The sequence below is a fragment of the Polypterus senegalus genome, chromosome 1 (genome assembly GCF_016835505.1).
Source record: "Polypterus senegalus isolate Bchr_013 chromosome 1, ASM1683550v1, whole genome shotgun sequence".
NCBI classification, from domain to species: domain Eukaryota; kingdom Metazoa; phylum Chordata; class Cladistia; order Polypteriformes; family Polypteridae; genus Polypterus; species Polypterus senegalus.
In genome coordinates, this window is record NC_053154.1 from 17,450,499 (window position 1) to 17,473,786 (window position 23,288).

At 41.5% G+C, this 23,288-nt stretch overlaps 1 protein-coding gene across 1 annotated transcript in view; it reads right to left on the minus strand.

The window, feature by feature from the left end:
• LOC120523247 (ras association domain-containing protein 8-like) overlaps positions 1–23,288 on the minus strand; it is a 145,804-nt gene that overhangs the window by 9,341 nt on the left and 113,175 nt on the right. The window lies entirely within an intron of this gene.

The following is a 23,288-nucleotide window of genomic DNA, read 5'->3' on the forward strand; positions in this document are numbered from 1 at the left end:
GTAAATCTTTATAGATGCTTGGATAGGCAGAGAACCCCACTCTGTGTTTATTTTTTCCAAATTTATTTCAAGGTCTGTTAACTCCCCCCATGCGTACTCCCATAGGGCTAATCTGGAATCACCAACCCAATGTGCAAGTCTCTGGACCCACAAAGACACAGGGAGATGAAAACGCAAACTCAATTGGAAAAGCCAAGACACTCAACCCAGGATGTAGAAGCACTCAACACTGTGCAGCCCTGTTACCAAATAATGGTGTTGAAATAATTACAAGATCCATAAATTCCTTAATTAAAACCTCCTTGTTGAGATGTGCTCCTTGTTTAAAAATGACGTGAATCCACACAATGCGTCTTGAAAGCACCAAGAGTGGATGTCTTATAAACATACAGTACATATTTTTGTCCACTAGAGGGGACTGTTGGTTTAAAATGTGCAGTTAAGATTTTTAACACCGCCCTTCCGAATTAATTCCATATTTTTTAATTGGGACAGCACGTCGTCTGTATTGCTTCTGTGGACAGAGAGGCCTACTGGCTAAATAAAAGGCCACCAGTTCATTCTTTGCCATGGACTGTGCAATCTGCCACGGGTCACTTAACCTGCCTGTACTCCAATTAGAGAAATAAAACGACAATACAACTGCATTGTATTTCAGGGGTTTAAAAAGTGCAATGGAATTGAGTCCATCACAGAAAGACACAAATATAAGGGAAACGTGAATGGGAATGGCTCAATTCACACTTCATGTATGACCCTGAGAGGGTGTGCTATTCTGTCAAGGTCAGGGGTCTTTAGAATAGAATTGAGTGCCTGTTATTGTAACTATACACATGTAGAATGAGATTAAAAGCAGCTCCTTCAGTGCAGACATATATGTAGAATACAACAAGGAAATCAACAATTGGTGCAAAAAGTTGCAAAAAAGTTCTGTGATGCCATATCCATATGGAAAGAATAAGAACTATTGCACTATTGGGTTATTGCGCATAATTGAAATGTTGCATAAAAATGATGATCATGTGCAGTGAGTAGTGGATGATGGACCCTGAGAGTAATGATATTGTACTGCAGGGGTGCCCACACTTTTTTGGCTTGCGAGCTACTTTTAAAATGACCGGGTTAAAATTATCTGCCTACATTTATATATATATACATATACATATATATACACACATATACACACACACACACACACACATATATATATATATATATATATATATATATATATATATATATATATACACACACACATATATATATATATATATATATATATATATATATATATATATATATATATATACACATATATACTGCTCAAAAGAATTAAAGGAACACTTTTTAATCAGAGTATAGCATAAAGTCAATGAAACTTATGGGATATTAATCTGGTCAGTTAAGTAGCAGAGGGGTTGTTAATCAGTTTCAGCTGCTGTGGTGTTAATGAAATTAACAACAGATGCACTAGAGGGGCAACAATGAGATGACCCCAAAACAGGAATGGTTTAACAGGTGGAGGCCACTGACATTTTTCCCTCCTCATCTTTTCTGACTGTTTCTTCACTAGTTTTGCATTTGGCTACAGTCAGTGTCACTACTGGTAGCATGAGGCGATACCTGGACCCTACAGAGGTTGCACAGGTAGTCCAACTTCTCCAGGATGGCACATCAATACGTGTCATTGCCAGAAGGTTTGCTGTGTCTCCCTGCACAGTCTCAAGGGCATGGAGGAGATTCTAGGAGACAAGCAGTTACTCTAGGAGAGCTGGAGAGGGCCATAGAAGGTCCATAACCCATCAGCAGGACCAGTATCTGCTCCTTTGGGCAAGGAGGAACAGGATGAGCACTGCCAGAGCCCTACAAAATGACCTCCAGCAGGCCACTGGTGTGAATGTCTCTGACCAAACAACCAGAAAGACTTCATGAGGGTGACCCAAGGGCCCCATGTCCTCTAATGGGCCCTGAGCTCACTGCCCAGCAGCATGCAGCCTCGATTGGCATTCGCCATAGAATACCAGAATTGGCAGATGCACCACTGGTGCCCTGTGCTTTTACAGATGAGAGCAGGTTCACCCTGAGCACGTGACAGAAGTGAAAGGGTCTGGAGAAGCCATGGAGAACATTATGCTGCCTGTAACATCATTCAGCATGAGCAGTTTGGTGGTGGGTTAATGATTGTCTGGGGAGGCATATCCATGGAGGGTCACACAGACCGCTACAGGCTTGACAAAGGCACCTTGGCTGCCATTAGGTATCAGGATGAAATCCTTGGACCCATTGTCAGACCCTATGCTGGTACAGTGGCTCCTGGTGCACGACAATTCCTGGCCTCATGTGGTGAGAGTATGCAGGCAGTTCCTGGAGGATGAAGGAATTGATACCATTGACTGGCCACCACACTTTCCTGACCTAAATCCAATAGAACACCTCTGGGACATTATGTTTTGGTCCATCCAATGCCACCAGGTTGCACCTCAGACTGTCCAGGAGCTCAGTGATGCCCTGGTCCAGATCTGGGAGGAGATCCCCACAACACCATCTGTCATCTCATTAGAAGCATGCACCGATGTTGTCAGGCATGTATACAAGAACACAGGGGCCATACAAAGTGCTGCGTATAATTTTGAGTTGCTGCAATTAAATTTTGGCAAAATGGACTAGCCTGCCACATAATTTTTCACTCTGATTTTTGGGGCGCCTTTGAATTCAGGGCTCTGTAGGTTGATCATTTTCATTTCCATCAAACGATGTGGCATCCTTTCGTTCCTAACACATTACCCAGTCTATATCAGTATAGATATCCAGGAGGATTTCTTTTTCCCATTGAGATCTGATGTGTTTTCAAAGTGTTCCTTTAATTTTTTGAGCAGTTTATATATATATATATATATATATATATATATATATATATATAACACACACACACTGAGTATACTTTACATATAAAATGTATGTTGTCGTATAACTGAATAACCTTTATGGCACAATAACAATTCAATACATTTCTGGTCACTACAGTATTTGGATTTAATAATCTTCATGTGAGAAAAGGCTGACTCGCATAAATAAGTAGACTCGAATAATGCAGTCAAGGAGCTTTTGACTTCAGCCGAGTGAAAAATGTCCGATTAACTGCGATTTTAGTTCCCTCTCCTTTCTCTTTCTCAGATCACTTTTCTGAAGGACGTCAGTTTCGTAGTTTTTATGAACAGTTCCAAAGTGCCTTTCCACATTTTCCTTCTTTGGAATAGCAATGATAGATTGACAGATCAGACAAACGCACTTCGATTGTGACATTGTGAGAAAAAAAAAATCCTCTTCCAATTCCACATCCAGCCCATGCCCTCCTCAAACATTTTGTTAAATCCCTTCTTTAGTCGATATAAATTGGAAGGCTAACTCGATCACAGCCGGAGTTTTACAGTAACTTGCGCGTTTGATCGTGAGTGCGGGATGACCAGCGTGTTAGAAGAGAAGAGATGTCAGACTGGCCGCCCTGTATGTCAATCAAGTGGCAAATGCCATAGGCAGGATATATGATAGACTAACGTTTAAACATTTTTTTTTTTAATGCAACGCGATCTACCTGCAGTACCTTTACAATCTACCGGTCGATCGTGATCGACGCATTGGGCACCCCTGCTGTATGGTATACAGATATCGCACAGTTATTATCAGTCCCATTTAGATATTGGATATTGCACAGTTGATGGACAGAAGGAAGTCCAGGGGTTGGGGGGTTAGACTGTGTTGTCAGTGCATGTGTGAGTTTAGAACGGTTATGGCCTTTGGGAGCACACTTTTTATTGAGTCTGTTTGTCTTTGTTGTGATGCGCCTGTAGCGCCTCCCTGAGGGCAGCAGGTCAAACAGATCAGAGCCAGGGTGGGAGCTGTCCTTGATGATGTTTTTTGCTCTGCTGAGGCAGCGGGAGTTGTAAATGTCCATCAAGGAGGGGTTTCCCCTGAGAGCTACTTTTACAAAATAGAAATGTTATACTCATGTTTTCTAACGTTTATTCTCATCGCTTATTTCAAGCCAAACAAACTGATTAAGCTTGTTTTGCCTGAACATTTACTCACATTTTGCATTAAAACAACACAAAACAATATTTAATTCACCTGCAAGTTCATTTTGTATGTCTGTGTGCATTTTCTAATGTATCTCACACTGTTGAATTAAAACAGGAATGCTGTCAACACAAAACAATGCAAATCCAAATCCACAGATATTCCTTCTTCGTTTGTCATTTTGTCACATGTCACTTTACTCACAGGTCCAGTTGCGTGTGTGACGTGTTTTTAGTTAGTCAGGTGACTCAACAAGAGAGGCAGGTGTCTGGTGGAGTGGAGCCACTGAGGTTCACTCTGATGGAGTCCTTTAAATGTTTGTCTGCCCGTCTTGTTCTGTACTTTGACTTCATGACATTCACGTCAGACTCACAGAGGTATGGAGACCCAAACAAAGCAGACATTTTCAGAGCTGCTTGGTGAAGATTCTTACAGTTATCAGGCTCTACTAAGCTCCAGAAATGCTTACAATGCTGTTGAGACTTTAACCAACAATGATGGACGTATTAAAGTCTACATGACCATCATCATCATCAAGCCCTTCCGTGAGAACCCTAAATCCAAAGAGGACTGTTTCATTTATGTTAGGTAGATTGCCCAGAGGGGACTGGGCGGTCTCATGGTCTGGAATCCCTACAGATTTTATTTTTTTCTCCAGCCGTCTGGAGTTTTTGTTTTTCTGTCCCCTGGCCATTGAACCTTACTCTTATTCGATGTTCATTAATGTTGATTTATTTTGTTTTATAATTGTGTCTTTCATTTTTCTATTCTTTATTATGTAAAGCACTTTGAGCTACTGTTTGTATGAAAATGTGCTATAGAAATAAATGTTGTTGTTGTTGTTGTAACTGCACATTATTTTGAAGGTTTACTAATCTATAATATATAAAATCCAATTTATCTCTCTCTATCTGTCTGTCTGCCCGCTTTTCACAAGAGAACTACTCAACAGCTGCAGTGGGCTGGCACCCTGCCTGGGGTTTGTTTCCTGCCTTGCGCCCTGTGTTGGCTGGGATTGGCTCCAGCAGACCCCCGTGACCCTGTAGTTAGGATATAGCAGGTTAGATAATGGATGGATAGACTACTTAACGGATTTAGATCGGGTTTTTTCTACAATTTGCTTGAACATTCCGGTTGATTTTGCGACTTCTCTCATTTCGCTATTGTATCACAGTTCGTTTGCCGTACCGATTTATTTGCGCGAATCCGAGATCCATGTTGAGGGCCGATGGGAGGGGCCTTCCTCACTCACTCGGCAGCTTCGGGACGTGGTCCTTAACTCCGCTTAGCTAGTGAACGAGAGAACAATTCAATTCAACTTTGTTTGATATTTAAAATTGAGGAGTTTGAGTCCAAATATTCTCTTAAGTGTAAGCCACATTGAAAAGAGAGATTGCAATTCAGATTGTGGATCATGATTTTGTGTTAAAAGGATCGTGATAGGATTTTTTGGAAAGATCGCCCACCCCTAATTTGACTAATCAAGTTTTCAAATTTATGTAGGATTCATTAACCCTTTAGCGAGCTACTTGGAAAGGGGTTGTGAGCTACCAGTAGCTCGCAAGCAACGTGTTGGAGACCCCGATCTAGGTCTTTATTAATTAGGGGGAAATAAAGGAAAATAAATTATTTATATATATATACAGACATACACACACGTACATAACACACAAACATGCAATACACATCAGGTTGGGGAGCATGCACTGGTACAGCGTGTTGCTGCAACCACCACGCTTTAAACGGCTTGGGATCCTGGTTGGCAGACACAAGGTCCAGAAATGACCCTCTACCTGCTGCAGCCAGGTGTTACGTGAGCGTCCCCTTGGCCTGGTTCAGCCACAATGAGGATCCTGTGAGCCGGATCACTCTCGGGGAATTGTGCCACAAAGTCAAACCAGCAGTACCCAAGGACAGGAAGCACCAGGACTCTAAAGGCTTGGACCTTCGTCCTTCTGCAGAGATATCGGGAGCGTCAACACACCCCTTTCCAACAAACCCTGTGCTCTTCCAATCTATCTACTGACTTCACAGGAAGAGTCACCAGAGACACGAATGTCACTGCCGATGTAAGCAAACCTCTCGACAAGGGCGGTTATATCTATAGAAATAATATAGGTAGAGTTTTACAAGAAATTCTCCGCTCAGCTAGCTCCCTCCTATTAGCAACATTTACAGAAGCCAGAGATAACCAATCTCTTCCACAAACCTTTCGCCAAGCACTAATCACTGTCTTTCCAAAACAAAATAAGGACTTATTACAATGTGCATCATACAGACCAATTTCACTTCTGAATAACGACGTTAAAATACTCTCTAAAATCATAGCTAGAAGGATGGAGAAAGTGCTCCCTCAGTAATATCACAAGACCAAACTGGATTTATTAGGGGCCGACACTTATCTTCAAATCTTCGACGCCTGTTTAATGTAATATACTCACCAACTAAATCAAACACCCCAGAAATATTATTATCATTGGATGCAGAAAAGCATTGACATGATTGAATGGAAATACCTTTTACTATTTTGGAGAAGTTTGGGTTTGGCCCAACATTTGTGCATGGATTAAATTACTGTATACTAACCCAGAAGCTTCAGTTTGCATCAACAACATTTGCTCAGACTACTTTAAACTAGAACGTGGCACAAGACAAGGATGCCCTTTGTCACCACTGGTGTTTGCAATTGCCATTGAACCACTGGCAATACATTGTCGAAATACTGATCAGATAAAGGGGATTAGCAGAGAAGGACTGGAACAGAAAATCTCATTATATGCAGATGACATGGTACTGTATATATCGGATCCAGAAAATTCTGTGCCTGCAGTCTTAGCAGCACTCACAGAATTTCAAAAGCTCTCTGGTCTCAGAATTAATCTGAATAAAAGTGTACTCTTTCCGTGAATTCTCAAGCATATAATATTAGATTAGACACCCTTCCTTTTATCATTGCAGAACAGTTTAAATACCTCGGGGTAAACGTCACAAGTAAACATAAAGTTCTTTATCAACAAAATTTCACTGCCTGCATGGAAAAAATTAAACAAGACTGGCATAGATGGTCAACCCTTCATCTCACACTAGCTGGAAGAATTAACACTGTTAAGATGAATATTCTTCCTAAACTCCTTTTTATTTCAAAACATACCAATATACATTAATAAATCGTTCTTTAAGCAATTAGATTCAACAATAACCTCATTTATTTGGAATTCTAAACATCCACGCATCAAAAGAGCGACCCTACAAAGACAAAAGGCAGAAGGCGGCATGGCTCTACCTAACTTCCAGTTTTATTACTGGGCGCAAATATACAGCGATAAGAACCTGGACACAAATAGAAGAACATACACAGGCATGGACCGCAATAGAAGTAAAATCCTGCAGTACTTCTTTGTATTCCTTGCTTTGTGCTCCAATAAACACACGCTATCGGCAATACACTAATAACCCAATTGTGCTCCACTCACTTAGAATCTGGAACCAATGTAGAAAGCATTTTAAGACGGAGAAGCTTCTTTCTGTGGCACCCTGCAAAAGAACCACCTCTTTCAACCCTCACAAACATATGCAGTTTTTAATATCTGGAAAAATTTGGAATTAACTTGCTTAGAGATCTTTATATAGACAACGCCTTTGCATCCTATGAACAATTACATTCCAAATTTAACATTCCAGCTACAAATTTCTTTCACTATCTTCAAATCAGGAACTTTGTTAAACAGAACCTTCCAGATTTTCCTCATCTTGCACCCTCATCCACGCTGGAAAAATTATTGCTCAATTTCAAGGAGTTAGACTCCATCTCTACAATATATAAAATCCTTTTACAATCCCTTCCTTTCAAAGATCCAAGAGGACACTGGGAAAATGACCTCTCAATTAATATATCAGAAAAGGAGTGGAAAGTAGCAATGCAGAGAATTCACTCAAGCTCCATATGCAAAGCATACAATTATACAACTCAAAATTATATATCGAGCACATCTGTCTCACTAAAACTCTCCAAAATGTTTCCAGGGCATGATCCAACCTTAACGTTGCAACCAAGCCCCAGCCTCACTAGGTCACATGTTCTGGGCCTGCTCCAAATTAACATTATTCTGGACAAAAATTTTAATTACCTCTCAGACAGTCTTGGACTCACAATCCCTCCTAACCCATTAACAGCTGTGTTTGGGGTTCTTCCAGAGGGTCTTAAAGTGGAGAAAGACAAACAAATTGTGATTGCATTCACTACACTGTTGGCACGCAGACTTATTCTGATAAACTGGAAGAACCCAAACTCTCCTCTTTAAGTCAGTGGGAAACTGATGTGTTATATTATTTAAAATTGGAAAAATCAAATACTCAGTTAGAGGATCTGTGCAGACTTTTTCAAAACATGGCAGGATCTAATCAGTAATATTTTGAAATGATTTTATAAAGCACAGAGAATTTGTTGATTTAGGTATTTTTAAAGCCTTAAATTTTACACGTTTGGCTTGCTCTCTCTCAAGGGTGGGGATCGATCTGTTCTTAGCATAATTTTTTTTGTAAAAACTTGATTGCTATGTATTGATTGTAATAAAATTAATAAATAATAAAAAAAAAAAAAAAAAGAAATAATATAGGTATCTATTATACTGTATATACTTGTGGTCTGAATGCGGACCCTAATGCCCTAGTGCAGTGACGGGGACAATGTGCTGTAAATATGGCACCATCTTTTGGATGGGATGTAAAACCTGAGGTCCTGACTCTCTGTGGTCAGAAAACATCCCTGGACATCCTCCGTAACGAGCCAGGTGTTATGTGGGTGTCCCCTTGGCCTGGTCCAGCCGCTTGGCTCCTCAACAATGAGGATCCTGTGAGACAGATCACCCTCGGGGAGTTGTGACACAAAGTCAGACCAGCGGTACCCAAGGACTCTCTGAAGAGACACAGTACTGAAGGAGTCCGGTCTTCATCTCAGGTCACTGGAAAGTGTCCATGTCTCACAAGCAGGAAGCACCGGGACTCTAAAGACTTGGACCTTCGACCTTTGCAGAGAGTGCAAACACACCCTTTCCAGTGACCTCATGAATCCCCCATGTTCTCCCAGTCCATCTACTGACTTCATAGGAAGTGTCACCAGAGACATGAATGTCACTGCCAAGGTAAGTAAACCTCTCATCAAAGGAGGTTATATCGATCTACTCTATATACATATACATACTGTATATATATATATCCTTATATATAATTTGATACTATCCGTATGTATGGTGTTTGTGTCAATACCTCGACTCAATACAAGTTAGAACCATGCAACGAGACTCTGCCTCTGTAGTTAGAACATCACGTGGCAAACGCGGACGCAGTATTGCGTGATTGGCTAAGAATGTTTGAATGCTTCAGTGATGCCGCTGGACGGCCGAGTATAATAAGTCGGTGTTGGTGCGAGCAGATAACAGTAAGTTCGGTTGGTTTTTGGAACGTTGGTTTGGTGGGGTGTGCTTTCCAGGACTAACATCACGACTGACTTAAACCCTTCGACAGCTCCGGAACCGTAAGTAATTTAGAAAGTATAGCCATTTGCTTGGTACAGTCAAAATCTATCTTTGGGCAGTTCGGTTTTGGCATCCGTCCTTCTGACATCTTTAAGCAAACTGAGTATTAACTGGGTATTAACGGTCATTGTTTAAATTTTAGCTGATCTCAAATCTAAAATAATCACGCCAACATAATTATTATTCCGACTCTTCTGAAAATTTGTTTGCCGGAAAAAATCGAATGAGGTGCCAAGAGCTGAGTTCACGTCTCGCAGCCCCGTTTAAACAGGAAGCTCTTCATTACATCGGCCGAAAAGGTCCATTTTAAGCACAAATCAGCGCCATGATAACAAAATCATTTCAAGGACTTAACAAAACAAATAATTCTTTGCAGAGAAAAGTATGGATTTCACAAAAGTAGAAATCTGGCTCCCAGTCGCTAGTATAAATATAAAAATATAAATATAAAATCCTAAGCCTAATAGTGCAACCATTTTATGTGACTTTTTTGTCACGCTTTAAATTGGCTCATTTTAAAACCTACATATATATGTTTGGTATCATTCTTTTCAGAATTTATCAAACTTTAATGTGATGTTCTTAGATATTCAGATTCTTATTCTGTTTTTAAATTATAAACTAAAAAATATCAAGAACTCGCATCCCGGAGAGAAGACTTTGTGCCAAGAAATGTAACCACGCCTGGGACTGGAAATAAAAGACAAAGAGTAGGACAGCTGCTGTACAGGCTTGTAAATGTTTAAAGTGCCGCGCGAGATGCAGAATCCAATTTATCTCTCTCTATCTGTCTGTCTGCCCGCTTTTCACAAGAGAACTACTCAACAGCTGCAGTGGGCTGGCACCCTGCCTGGGGTTTGTTTCCTGCCTTGCGCCCTGTGTTGGCTGGGATTGGCTCCAGCAGACCCCCATGACCCTGTAGTTAGGATATAGCAGGTTAGATAATGGATGGATAGACTACTTAACGGATTTAGATCGGGTTTTTTCTACAATTTGCTTGAACATTCCGGTTGATTTTGCGACTTCTCTCATTTCGCTATTGTATCACAGTTCGTTTGCCGTACCGATTTATTTGCGCGAATCCGAGATCCATGTTGCGGGTCGATGGAGGGCCTTCCTCACTCACTCGGCAGCGGGACGTGGTCCTTAACTCCGCTTAGCTAGTGAACGAGAGAACAATTCAATTCAACTTTGTTTGATATTTAAAATTGAGGAGTTTGAGTCCAAATATTCTCTTAAGTGTAAGCCACATTGAAAAGAGAGATTGCAATTCAGATTGTGGATCATGATTTTATGTTAAAAGGATCGTGATAGGATTTTTGGAAAGACGCCCACCCCTAATTTGACTAATCAAGTTTTCAAATTTATGTAGGATTCATTAACCCTTTAGCGAGCTACTTGGAAAGGGGTTGTGAGCTACCAGTAGCTCGCAAGCAACGTGTTGGAGACCCCGATCTAGGTCTTTATTAATTAGGGGGAAATAAAGGAAAATAAATTATTTATATATATATACAGACATACACACACGTACATAACACACAAACATGCAATACACATCAGGTTGGGGAGCATGCACTGGTACAGCGTGTTGCTGCAACCACCACACGACGAAACGGCTTGGGATCCTGGTTGGCAGACACAAGGTCCAGAAATGACCCTCTACCTGCTGCAGCCAGGTGTTACGTGAGCGTCCCCTTGGCCTGGTTCAGCCACAATGAGGATCCTGTGAGCCGGATCACTCTCGGGGAATTGTGCCACAAAGTCAAACCAGCAGTACCCAAGGACAGGAAGCACCAGGACTCTAAAGGCTTGGACCTTCGTCCTTCTGCAGAGATATCGGGAGCGTCAACACACCCCTTTCCAACAAACCCCTGTGCTCTTCCAATCTATCTACTGACTTCACAGGAAGAGTCACCAGAGACACGAATGTCACTGCCGATGTAAGCAAACCTCTCGACAAGGGCGGTTATATCTATAGAAATAATATAGGTAGAGTTTACAAGAAATTCTCCGCTCAGCTAGCTCCCTCCTATTAGCAACATTTACAGAAGCCAGAGATAACCAATCGCCAAACCTTTCGCCAAGCACTAATCACTGTCTTCCCAAAACAAAATAAGGACTTATTACAATGTGCATCATACAGACCAATTTCACTTCTGAATAACGACGTTAAAATACTCTCTAAAATCATAGCTAAAAGGATGGAAAAAGTGCTCCCTCAGTAATATCACAAGACCAAACTGGATTTATTAGGGGCCGACACTTGTCTTCAAATCTTCGACGCCTGTTTAATGTAATATACTCACCAACTAAATCAAACACCCCAGAAATATTATTATCATTGGATGCAGAAAAAGCATTCGACATGATTGAATGGAAATACCTTTTACTATTTTGAGAAGTTTGGGTTTGGCCCGAACATTTGTGCATGGATTAAATTACTGTATACTAACCCAGAAGCTTCAGTTTGCATCAATAACATTTGCTCAGACTACTTTAAACTAGAACGTGGCACAAGACAAGGATGCCCTTTGTCACCACTGCTGTTTGCGATTGCCATTGAACCACTGGCAATACACTGTCGAAATGCTGATCAGATAAAGGGGATTAGCAGAGAAGGACTGGAACAGAAAATCTCATTATATGCAGATGATATGGTACTGTATATATCGGATCAGAAAATTCTGTGCCTGCAGTCTTAGCAGCACTCACAGAATTTCAAAAGCTCTCTGGTCTCAGAATTAATCTGAATAAAAGTGTACTCTTTACAGTGAATTCTCAAGCATATAATATTAGATTAGACACCCTACCTTTTATCATTGCAGAACAGTTTAAATACCTCGGGGTAAACATCACAAGTAAACATAAAGTTCTATATCAACAAAATTTTCGTCTGCATGGAAAAAATTAAACAAGACTTGCATAGATGGTCAACCCTTCATCTCACACTAGCTGGAAGAATTAACACTGTTAAGATGAATATTCTGGCGGCACGGTGGCGCAGTGGTAGCGCTGCTGCCTCGCAGTTAGGAGACCCAGGTTCGCTTCCCGGGTCCTCCCTCGTGGAGTTTGCATGTTCTCCCCGTGTCTGCGTGGGTTTCCTCCGGCGCCGGTTTCCTCCCACAATCCAAAGACATGCAGGTTAGGTGGATTGGCGATTCTAAATTGGCCCTAGTGTGTGCTTGGTGTGTGGGTGTGTTTGTGTGTGTCCTGTGGTGGGTTGGCACCCTGCCCAGGATTGGTTCCTGCCTTGTGCCCTGTGTTGGCTGGGATTGGCTCCAGCAGACCCCGTGACCCTGTATTCGATTCAGCGGGTTAGAAAATGGATGGATGGAAGATGAATATTCTTCCTAAGCTCCTTTTTTTATTTCAAAACATACCAATATACATTAATAAATCATTCTTTAAGCAATTAGATTCAACAATAACCTCATTTATTTGGAATTCTAAACATCCACGCATCAAAAGAGCGACCCTACAAAGACAAAAGGCAGAAGGCGGCATGGCTCTACCTAACTTCCAGTTTTATTACTGGGCGGCAAATATACAGGCGATAAGAACCTGGACACAAATAGAAGAACATACACAGGCATGGACCGCAATAGAAGTAAAATCCTGCAGTACTTCTTTGTATTCCTTGCTTTGTGCTCCAATAAACACACGCTATCGGCAATACACTAATAACCCAATTGTGCTCCACTCACTTAGAATCTGGAACCAATGTAGAAAGCATTTTAAGACGGAGAAGCTTCTTTCTGTGGCACCCTGCAAAGAACCACCTCTTTCAACCCTCACAAACATATGCAGTTTTTAATATCTGGAAAAAATTTGGAATTAACTTGCTTAGAGATCTTTATATAGACAACGTCTTTGCATCCTATGAACAATTACATTCCAAATTTAACATTCCAGCTACAAATTTCTTTCACTATCTTCAAATCAGGAACTTTGTTAAACAGAACCTTCCAGATTTTCCTCATCTTGCACCCTCATCCACGCTGGAAAAATTATTGCTCAATTTCAAGGAGTTAGACTCCATCTCTACAATATATAAAATCCTTTTACAATCCCTTCCTTTCAAAGATCCAAGAGGACACTGGGAAAATGACCTCTCAATTAATATATCAGAAAAGGAGTGGAAAGTAGCAATGCAGAGAATTCACTCAAGCTCCATATGCATAAAGCATACAATTATACAACTCAAAATTATATATCGAGCACATCTGTCTCGACTAAAACTCTCCAAAATGTTTCCAGGGCATGATCCAACCTGCGAACGTTGCAACCAAGCCCCAGCCTCACTGGGTCACATGTTCTGGGCCTGCTCCAAATTAACATTATTCTGGACAAAAATTTTTAATTACCTCTCAGACAGTCTTGGACTCACAATCCCTCCTAACCCATTAACAGCTGTGTTTGGGGTTCTTCCAGAGGGGCTTAAAGTGGAGAAAGACAAACAAATTGTGATTGCATTCACTACACTGTTGGCACGCAGACTTATTCTGATAAACTGGAAGAACCCAAACTCTCCTCTTTTAAGTCAGTGGGAAACTGATGTGTTATATTATTTAAAATTGGAAAAATCAAATACTCAGTTAGAGGATCTGTGCAGACTTTTTCAAAACATGGCAGGATCTAATCAGTAATATTTTGAAATGATTTTATAAAGCACAGAGAATTTGTTGATTTAGGTATTTTACAAGCCTTAAATTTTACACCGCTTGGCTTGCTCTCTCTCTCAAGGGTGGGGATCGATCTGTTCTTAGCATAATTCTTTTTTTGTAAAAACTTGATTGCTATGTATTGATTGTAATAAAATTAATAAATAATAAAAAAAAAAAAAAAAAAGAAATAATATAGGTATCTATTATACTGTATATACTTGTGGTCTGAATGCGGACCCTAATGCCCTAGTGCAGTGACGGGGACAATATGCTGTAAATATGGCACCATCTTTTGGATGGGATGTAAAACCTGAGGTCCTGACTCTCTGTGGTCAGAAAACATCCCTGGACATCCTCCGTAACGAGCCAGGTGTTATGTGGGTGTCCCCTTGGCCTGGTCCAGCCGCTTGGCTCCTCAACAATGAGGATCCTGTGAGACAGATCACCCTCGGGGAGTTGTGACACAAAGTCAGACCAGCGGTACCCAAGGACTCTCTGAAGAGACACAGTACTGAAGGAGTCCGGTCTTCATCTCAGGTCACTGGAAAGTGTCCATGTCTCACAAGCAGGAAGCACCGGGACTCTAAAGACTTGGACCTTCGACCTTTTGCAGAGAGTGCAAACACACCCTTTCCAGTGACCTCATGAATCCCCCATGTTCTCCCAGTCCATCTACTGACTTCATAGGAAGTGTCACCAGAGACATGAATGTCACTGCCAAGGTAAGTAAACCTCTCATCAAAGGAGGTTATATCGATCTACTCTATATACATATACATACTGTATATATATATATATATCCTTATATATAATTTGATACTATCCGTATGTATGGTGTTCGTGTCAATACCTCGACTCAATACAAGTTAGAACCATGCAACGAGACTCTGCCTCTGTAGTTAGAACATCACGTGGCAAACGCGGACGCAGTATTGCGTGATTGGCTAAGAATGTTTGAATGCTTCAGTGATGCCGCTGGACGGCCGAGTATAATAAGATCGGTGTTGGTGCGAGCAGATAACAGTAAGTTCGGTTGGTTTTTGGAACATTGGTTTGGTGGGGTGTGCTTTCCAGGACTAACATCGTCGACTGACTTAAACCCTTCGACAGCTCCGGAACCGTAAGTAATTTAGAACGTATCGCCATTTGCTTGGTACGTCGAAATCTATCTTTGGGCAGTTCGGTTTTGGCATCCGTCCTTCTGACATCTTTAAGCAAACTGAGTATTAACTGGGTATTAACGGTCATTGTTTAAATTTTAGCTGATCTCAAATCTAAAATAATCACGCCAACATAATTATTATTCCACAACAACAACAACAACATTTATTTATATAGCACATTTTCATACAAACAGTAGCTCAAAGTGCTTTACATATTAAAGAATAGAAAATGAAAGACATAATTATAAAAATAAATCAACATTAACATCGAATAAGAGTAAGGTTCAATGGCCAGGGGACAGAAAAACAAAAACTCCAGACGGCTGGAGAAAAATAAAATCTGTAGGGATTCCAGACCATGAGACCGCCCAGTCCCTCAGTCCGACTCTTCTGAAAATTTGTTTGCGGAAAAATCAAATGAGGTGCGCCAAGAGCTGAGTTCACGTCTCGCAGCCCGTTTAAACAGGAAGCTCTTCATTACATCGGCCGAAAAGGTCTGTTTTAAGCACAAATCAGCCATGATAACAAAATCATTTCAAGGACTTAACAAAACAAATAATTCTTTGAAGAGAAAAGTATGGATTTCACAAACGTAGAATGAATCGGGCTCCCAGTCGCTAGTATAAATATAAAAATATAAATATAAAATCCTAAGCCTAATAGTGCAACCATTTTATGTGACTTTTTTGTCACGCTTTAAATTGGCTCATTTTAAAACCTACATATATATGTTTGGTATCATTCTTTTCAGAATTTATCAAACTTTAATGTGATGTTCTTAGATATTCAGATTCTTATTCTGTTTTTAAATTATAAACTAAAAAATATCAAGAACTCGCATCCCGGGAGAGAAGACTTTGTGCCAAGAAATGTAACCACGCCTGGGACTGGAAATAAAAGACAAAGAGTAGGACAGCTGCTGTACAGGCTTGTAAATGTTTAAAGTGCCGCGCGAGATGCAGATCATGTGACTTGGCAGCACCAGCAGCTGATCGAGCAAAGAGGAGGTTTAAAATAAAAAAAAAAACTGGATTTGTTTCCCATTGTATCACCGTTTACGAGGGGGTTTGGGATGAGCGACCATGTCTCCTTGAGGGGGGGGTTCAGTCCCCCTCTTCACAACACGAGTGGCAGAGACGTGAAGTAGCTGGCGCATAGCGCAGGCTGGGGGAGTTGGCAAGCGAAGCGAGCGGGGGGGGGAACCCCCCAGTATATCTATAGAAATAATAATATAGGTATCTATTATAAATATGGGGTGCTTACCCTGTGGCCTGAATGCGGACTCCAATGCCCTAGTGCAGTGACAGGGACACTGTGCTGTAAATGTGGCACTGTCTTTTGGATGGGATGTAAAAAAACCTGAGATTCTGACTCGCTGTCTGTCAGAAAAGATCCCTGGACATCCTCCGTAAAGAGTTGGGTGTATCATCATGTCCAGGCTAAATTGCCCACCACGGCCTGGTCATTCTGACCTCCTAATCATCCCCTGTCCCTAACGGGCTGCTCTCACCCCTTCACCATCTACTATCTAATGTGTGGTGAGCATATGGGAGAAAAAATGGCTGTGGCTGCTGCCTCATCCAGGTGGGTGGCAGATAATGCTGGTGGTTCAGGTGGCTTCCTTCTGTCCATGTAAAGTGCTCTGGGGAGTAAGAAAAGCACTCTATATAGTAAATGTAATCATTTGTCACCATCATCTCTGGATGATTTCAGTTCAACCTGAGGGTTGCCATAGAGAAGAACAGCAGAAAATCCCCCAAATCCTGTTGTGCGATTAAATAATTAATTACAAATTATTATTAAATTTGCTTGTGTGAGTGAATGTTCCATGAAATGAGCTCACATCCCACCACTGGCTGTTTCCTGCAGAGGACAGTATATGGCAGACCTTACTGGAAAAAGCAGATCTGGAAAGCTAATGACAGCGCAACAAAGGAACAAAAATGCAAACCCGAATGTATATAAAAGTGTAGCAAGTGCAGTCCTGGTGAGAGTTTGGCACCGCTGATGCTTGTTCAGAGCTGCGTGTTAACCAGAGGCACATTTAGCTTTTTATCACATTTGCTCTGCACCTTTTCAGGTACGGGCCAAGAATGATTAAAAGCAGGAGGATCAAATGATTTAATTTGGCAATACCTTTTTTTTTTTTTTTAAATGCAAAGTCTTTTTTTTTTAATATAATTATATGGCCCCAAGCTAAAAGTAGGAAGTGAACCAGCAGACATGTGTTTTTAACTTTATAATTAGTCTGTGCACGGGAAAGCACTTGGTAGACGTCTTGTTTTTCTTTGCTGGGTAAATCTGAAACCAGCTTTCATGTGGAACATGTGTCACAATAACACTGAGCTGTTTACACCAACTAGTTCAGTGCCAGTCGGCTGAGTGGGCTCTCTGCCCTGTTAATGCCAACTAGTTCAGTCCCTTTTACCCAAGTGGGCTCTCTACCCTGTTAAAACCAACTTGTTCAGTGGCATCCAGCTGAGCAGGCTCTCAGGCCTGTTAATGCCAGCTAGTTCAGTGGCAATCAGCCAAACAGGATATCTGCACTCTTAATGCCAACTAGCTCAGTGCCACCTGCCCAAGCGGCCTCTCTGGTCTGTTAACACCAGCTACTTCTGTCCCATTTGCTCAAGTGGGCCCTCTACCCTGCTAAAACCAACTTATCCAGTGGCATCCAGCCAAGCAGGCTTATCTGGCCTGTTAACGCTAACTAGTTCAGAGCCACTAGCCTGAGTGGTCTCCCTGCCCTACTGATGCCAAATAGTTCAGTGCTACTCATCTGAGTGGACTCTCTGGCCTGTTAACACCAACTAGTTCAGTGCCAATCGGCTGAATGGGCTCTTAGGCCAGTTAATGCCATCTACTTCAGGGCCAATTAGCTAAATAGGCTCTCTGTCTTGTTAATGCCAACTAGTTCAGTGCCAATCGGCTGAATGTGCTCTCAGGCCTGTTAATGCCAGCTAGTTCAGTCCCATTCACCCAAGTGGGCTCTCTACCCTCTTAAAACCATCTTGTTCAGTGGCATCCAGCCAAGCAGGCTCTGTGGCCTGTTCACACCAACTAGTTCAGTGCCAATCAGCTGAGTTGGCTCTCAGGCCTGTTAATGCCAGCTACTTTAGGGCCAATTAGCCAAACAGGCTCCTTAACCAGTAAATGCCAATTAGCTTAGTGCCACTTACCCGAGTGGGCTCTTGGGTCCATTAACACCAACTACTTCAGTCCCATTCACCCAAGTGGGCTCACTACCCTGTTAAAACCAACTTGTTCAGTGGCAACCAGTCAAGCAGGCTATCTGGCTTGTTAAAACGAACAGATAGATAGATATGAAAGGCACTATATAATAGATAGATAGATGTGAAAGGCACTATATAATAGATAGATAGATGTGAAAGGCACTATATAATAGATAGATGTGAAAGGCACTATATAATAGATACTTTATTAATCTCAAGGGGAAATTCACATGAACTAGTTCAGTGCCACTAGTCTGAGTGGGCGCCCTGCCCTGTCGATGCCAACTAGTTCAGTGCTACTTATCCAAGTAGACTCTGTGCCCTATTAACACCAGCTAGTTCAGTGCAATTCACCAGCATGGGCTCTCTGCACTGTTAATACCAACAGCATCTGGCCTGCTGACCTGAGAGAGCGAGACGGGACATACGGGGGTCAGCAGTTCCGACAAATAAAATGAGGCACAACAACCATTAAAGGATTTAAAAACAAACACAAGGATCTTAAAATGGATTCGAAAAGGAACTGGAAGCCAGTGATGGGAAGCCAAAATTGGGGTAATGTGCTCATAATATGGATCAGTTTGCTTAATTCGACCTGAACCCTGAGCTCCTTGTGTTAAAAATCCTCCTGATAACGACGACGTAGGCAGAGAAGAAAGGAGGCCTTTGTGTCATCTATGAAGAAATGTGACGATTTCCACACAAGTTCTTCAAATATGGTCAGCTTTGAGTTTTGATCGCCTGCTGCAGCAGGTACACCACCATATTACACGCCGGTCAACCAATATGGGAGTCAGTGTGTTAGCCCTGAAGGGAGGCTATATAGTGATATACAAACAGTACTGGCGTATGCACTCACCCACCCGCATTAATGTCAAAATGATGTTAACATTTGAATGGCGGAAACAATTTATTCACAAAACATACTTCATATGTGCAAGATGATTTACAGGAAGGTCTTGACCTGTTCGCCATCGTGTTCAACACGTGTACCATATATGGCACATAAATTGTCCACAAAAATTGTATACATAGCAGTCCCATTAGTGTTAACATCATTTTGACTCACCCTGTAATCCACAGTAGCTAAAGTTATATCATTGGCACAAACCTACAAACTGTTTCAAATTCTCTATTATTATCAATTATTATTTTGTTGATAATGTGTGTATGTGTAGAATTCTCTATTTCTATTATCACCCCCCCCCCAAAGGTTTTGGCAACTGGGGAATCCTGTTCTTCCTTACATTTCCAGTACCTACTGAGAAAGTCCACCATTCAGAAAACTGTGCATGAAACACGTTGTGTGGTATGGGAAAAAGTCTCCAGCCTCTTGTCATGGCAGAGCCAACAGTCCAGCTATGGACCGACAAGGACTTGTCATGTTTTTATGTTTCTGCTGCTGTATGCATCTATATTTCCCCTTGGGATTAATAAAGTTTTGCGGTGGGCTGGCGCCCTGCCCGCGGTTTGTTTCCTGCCTTGCACCCTGTGTTGGCTGGGATTGGCTCCAGCAGATCCCCGTGACCCTGTAGTTAGGATATAGCAGGTTGGATAATGGATGGATGGATTAATAAAGTTAATCTGTCCTGATCTAATCTAATCACCTCCATTCATTCATCCGTTTAAAAGGAACATTGTTAGGTTAGATGTGACACCTGTAGACATCACTGTAGGCAAGAGATGCTCATCTGTGAATCTCTGATACTTTAGGTTTCGACAGAAACCTCTTAACGCGAGCTGGACGCGGTACAACTGACAGAACAGTTCCAGCAGCTTGCTGTGTACATCCAAAGACCCGAGTGTCCTTGGCAAATCCAGTCTGCTCCGGCACTTCTTATACTGCGTCACTGTGTGGGCAGACCAGTCCGGTTGGCTGTTTATATGGACCACCTACTGGTTTGTTCCATTTCTTTTTCTATTTGAACAATCAAATAACATTCCATACAAATAACTCAAGTTTTACAAAACAAGGTTTGAAACAAATTAACCCTCACCCCTGAGAAAGAGAGCATGACCAGCAGAGTAAAACTTTAAGCTAGTAAAAATAAGTATAAATAGATAAATGAATAAAAACCGGATTCCAAAAAGTTGGGAACTATACAAATCGTGAATAAAAACTGAATGCAATGATGTGGAGGTGCCAACTTCTAATATTTTATTCAGAATAGAACATAAATCACGGAACAAAAGTTTAAACTGAGAAAATGTATCATTTTAAGGGAAAAATATGTTGATTCAGAATTTCATGGTGTCAACAAATCACAAAAAGTTGGGACAAGGCCATTTTCACCACTGTGTGGCATCTCCCCTTCTTCTTACAACACTCAACAGACGTCTGGGGACCGAGGAGACCAGTTTCTCAAGTTTAGAAATAGGAATGCTCTCCCATTCTTGTCTAATACAGGCCTCTAACTGTTCAATCGTCTTGGGCCTTCTTTGTCGCACCTTCCTCTTTATGATGCCAAATGTTCTCTATAGGTGAAAGATCTGGACTGCAGACTGGCCATTTCAGTACCGGATCCTTCTCCTACGCAGCCATGATGTTGTGATTGATGCAGAATGTGGTCTGGCATTATCTTGTTGAAAATGCAGGGTCTTCCCTGAAAGAGATGACGTCTGGATGGGAGCATATGTTGTTCTAGAACCTGAATATATTTTTCTGCATTGATGGTGCCTTTCCAGACATGCAAGCTGCCCATGCCACACGCACTCATGCAACCCCATACCATCAGAGATGCAGGCTTCTGAACTGAGCGTTGATAACAACTTGGGTTGTCCTTGTCCTCTTTGGTCCGGATGACATGGCGTCCCAGATTTCCAAAAGAACTTGAATCGTGACTCGTCTGACCACAGAACAGTCTTCCATTTTGCCACACTCCATTTTAAATGATCCCTGGCCCAGTGACAACGCCTGAGCTTGTGGATCTTGCTTAGAAATGGCTTCTTCTTTGCACTGTAGAGTTTCAGCTGGCAACGGCGGATGGCATGGTGGATTGTGTTCACTGACAATGGTTTCTGGAAGTATTCCTGAGCCCATTCTGTGATTTCCTTTACAGTAGCATTCCTGTTTGTGGTGCAGTGTCGTTTAAGGGCCGGAGATCACGGGCATCCAGTATGGTTTTACGGCCTTGACCCTTACGCACAGAGATTGTTCCAGATTCTCTGAATCTTGGATGATGTTATGCACAGTTGATGATGATAGATGCAAAGTCTTTGCAATTTTCGCTGGGTAACACCTTTCTGATATTGCTCCACTATCTTTCTGCAACATTGTGGGAATTGGTGATCCTCTACCCATCTTGGCTTCTGAGAGACACTGCCACTCTGAGAAGCTCTTTTTATACCCAATCATGTTGCCAATTGACCTAATTAGTGTTTATTGGTCTTCCAGCTCTTCGTTATGCTCAAATTTACTTTTTCCAGCCTCTTATTGCTACTTGTCCCAACTTTTTGGGATTTGTTGACACCGTGAAATTTTGAATCAACATATTTTTCCTTTAAAATGATACATTTACTCGGATTAAACGTTTGATCTGTCATCTACGTTCTATTACAAATAAAATATTGACATTTGCCATCTCCACATCATTGCATTCAGTTTTTATTCACAATTTGTTTAGTGTCCCAACTTTTTGGAATCCGGTTTGTAAATGAATAAAGATAAATGGAGTAAAAGAGGGGAGAGGACCTGCTTCCTCAATTTAAAAGCTTATTCCATCCATCCACCCGCTATATCCTAACTACAGGGTCACGGAGGTCTGCTGGAGCCAATCCCAGCCAACACAGGGCGCAAGGCAAGAAACAAACCGCGGGCAGGGCGCCAGCCCACCGCAGTTAAAAGCTAATTCTAAAATGTTCTTGATCACATCCTGCCAGGTTTTGAAACAGTTCTGCACAGATCCTCTAAGTGAGAATTAGATTTTTTCCAATTTTCAATAATATATAACATCAGTTACCCACTGAGTTAACAAAAGTGAGTTAGGATTCTTCCAGTTTAGCAAAATAAGTCTATGTGCCAATAGTGTAGTGAAGGCGATGACAGTTTCTCCACTTTAAGCCCCTCTGTGAGCCCACCAAACACAGCTGTTAGTGGATTAGGAGGGATTGGGACGCCAAGGCTGTCTGATTGGCATTTTAACATTTTGGTCCAGAATGATGTTCATTTGGTGCAGGCCTAAAACATGTGACCCAGTGAGGCTGGAACTTGACTGCAGCGCTCACAGGTTGGATCTCGGCCTGGAAACATTTTGGAGAGTTTTAAACGAGACAGATGTGCTCAATATAGTGTATCATTTGGAGTTGAATAATTCTATGCTTTGGGCATACGGAGCTCGAGTGAATTCTCTGCATTGCTACTTTCCACTCTTTTTCTGAGATGTTGAGCGAGAGATCTTTTTCCCACTGTCCTCCTGGATCTTTGTAAGGGAGGGACTGTCAAATGGTTTTATATATATTACAGAAATGCTGTCTGAGTCCTCGAGACTGAGTAATATTTTTTCCAGTGTAAAAGTAGGTGTGAATTGAGGAAAATTGGGCAGGTTCTGTTTAACAAAGTTTCTAATTTGAAGGTGGTGAAAGAAATGTGTTGCTGGGAAGTTAAATTTGGAGCGTAATCGT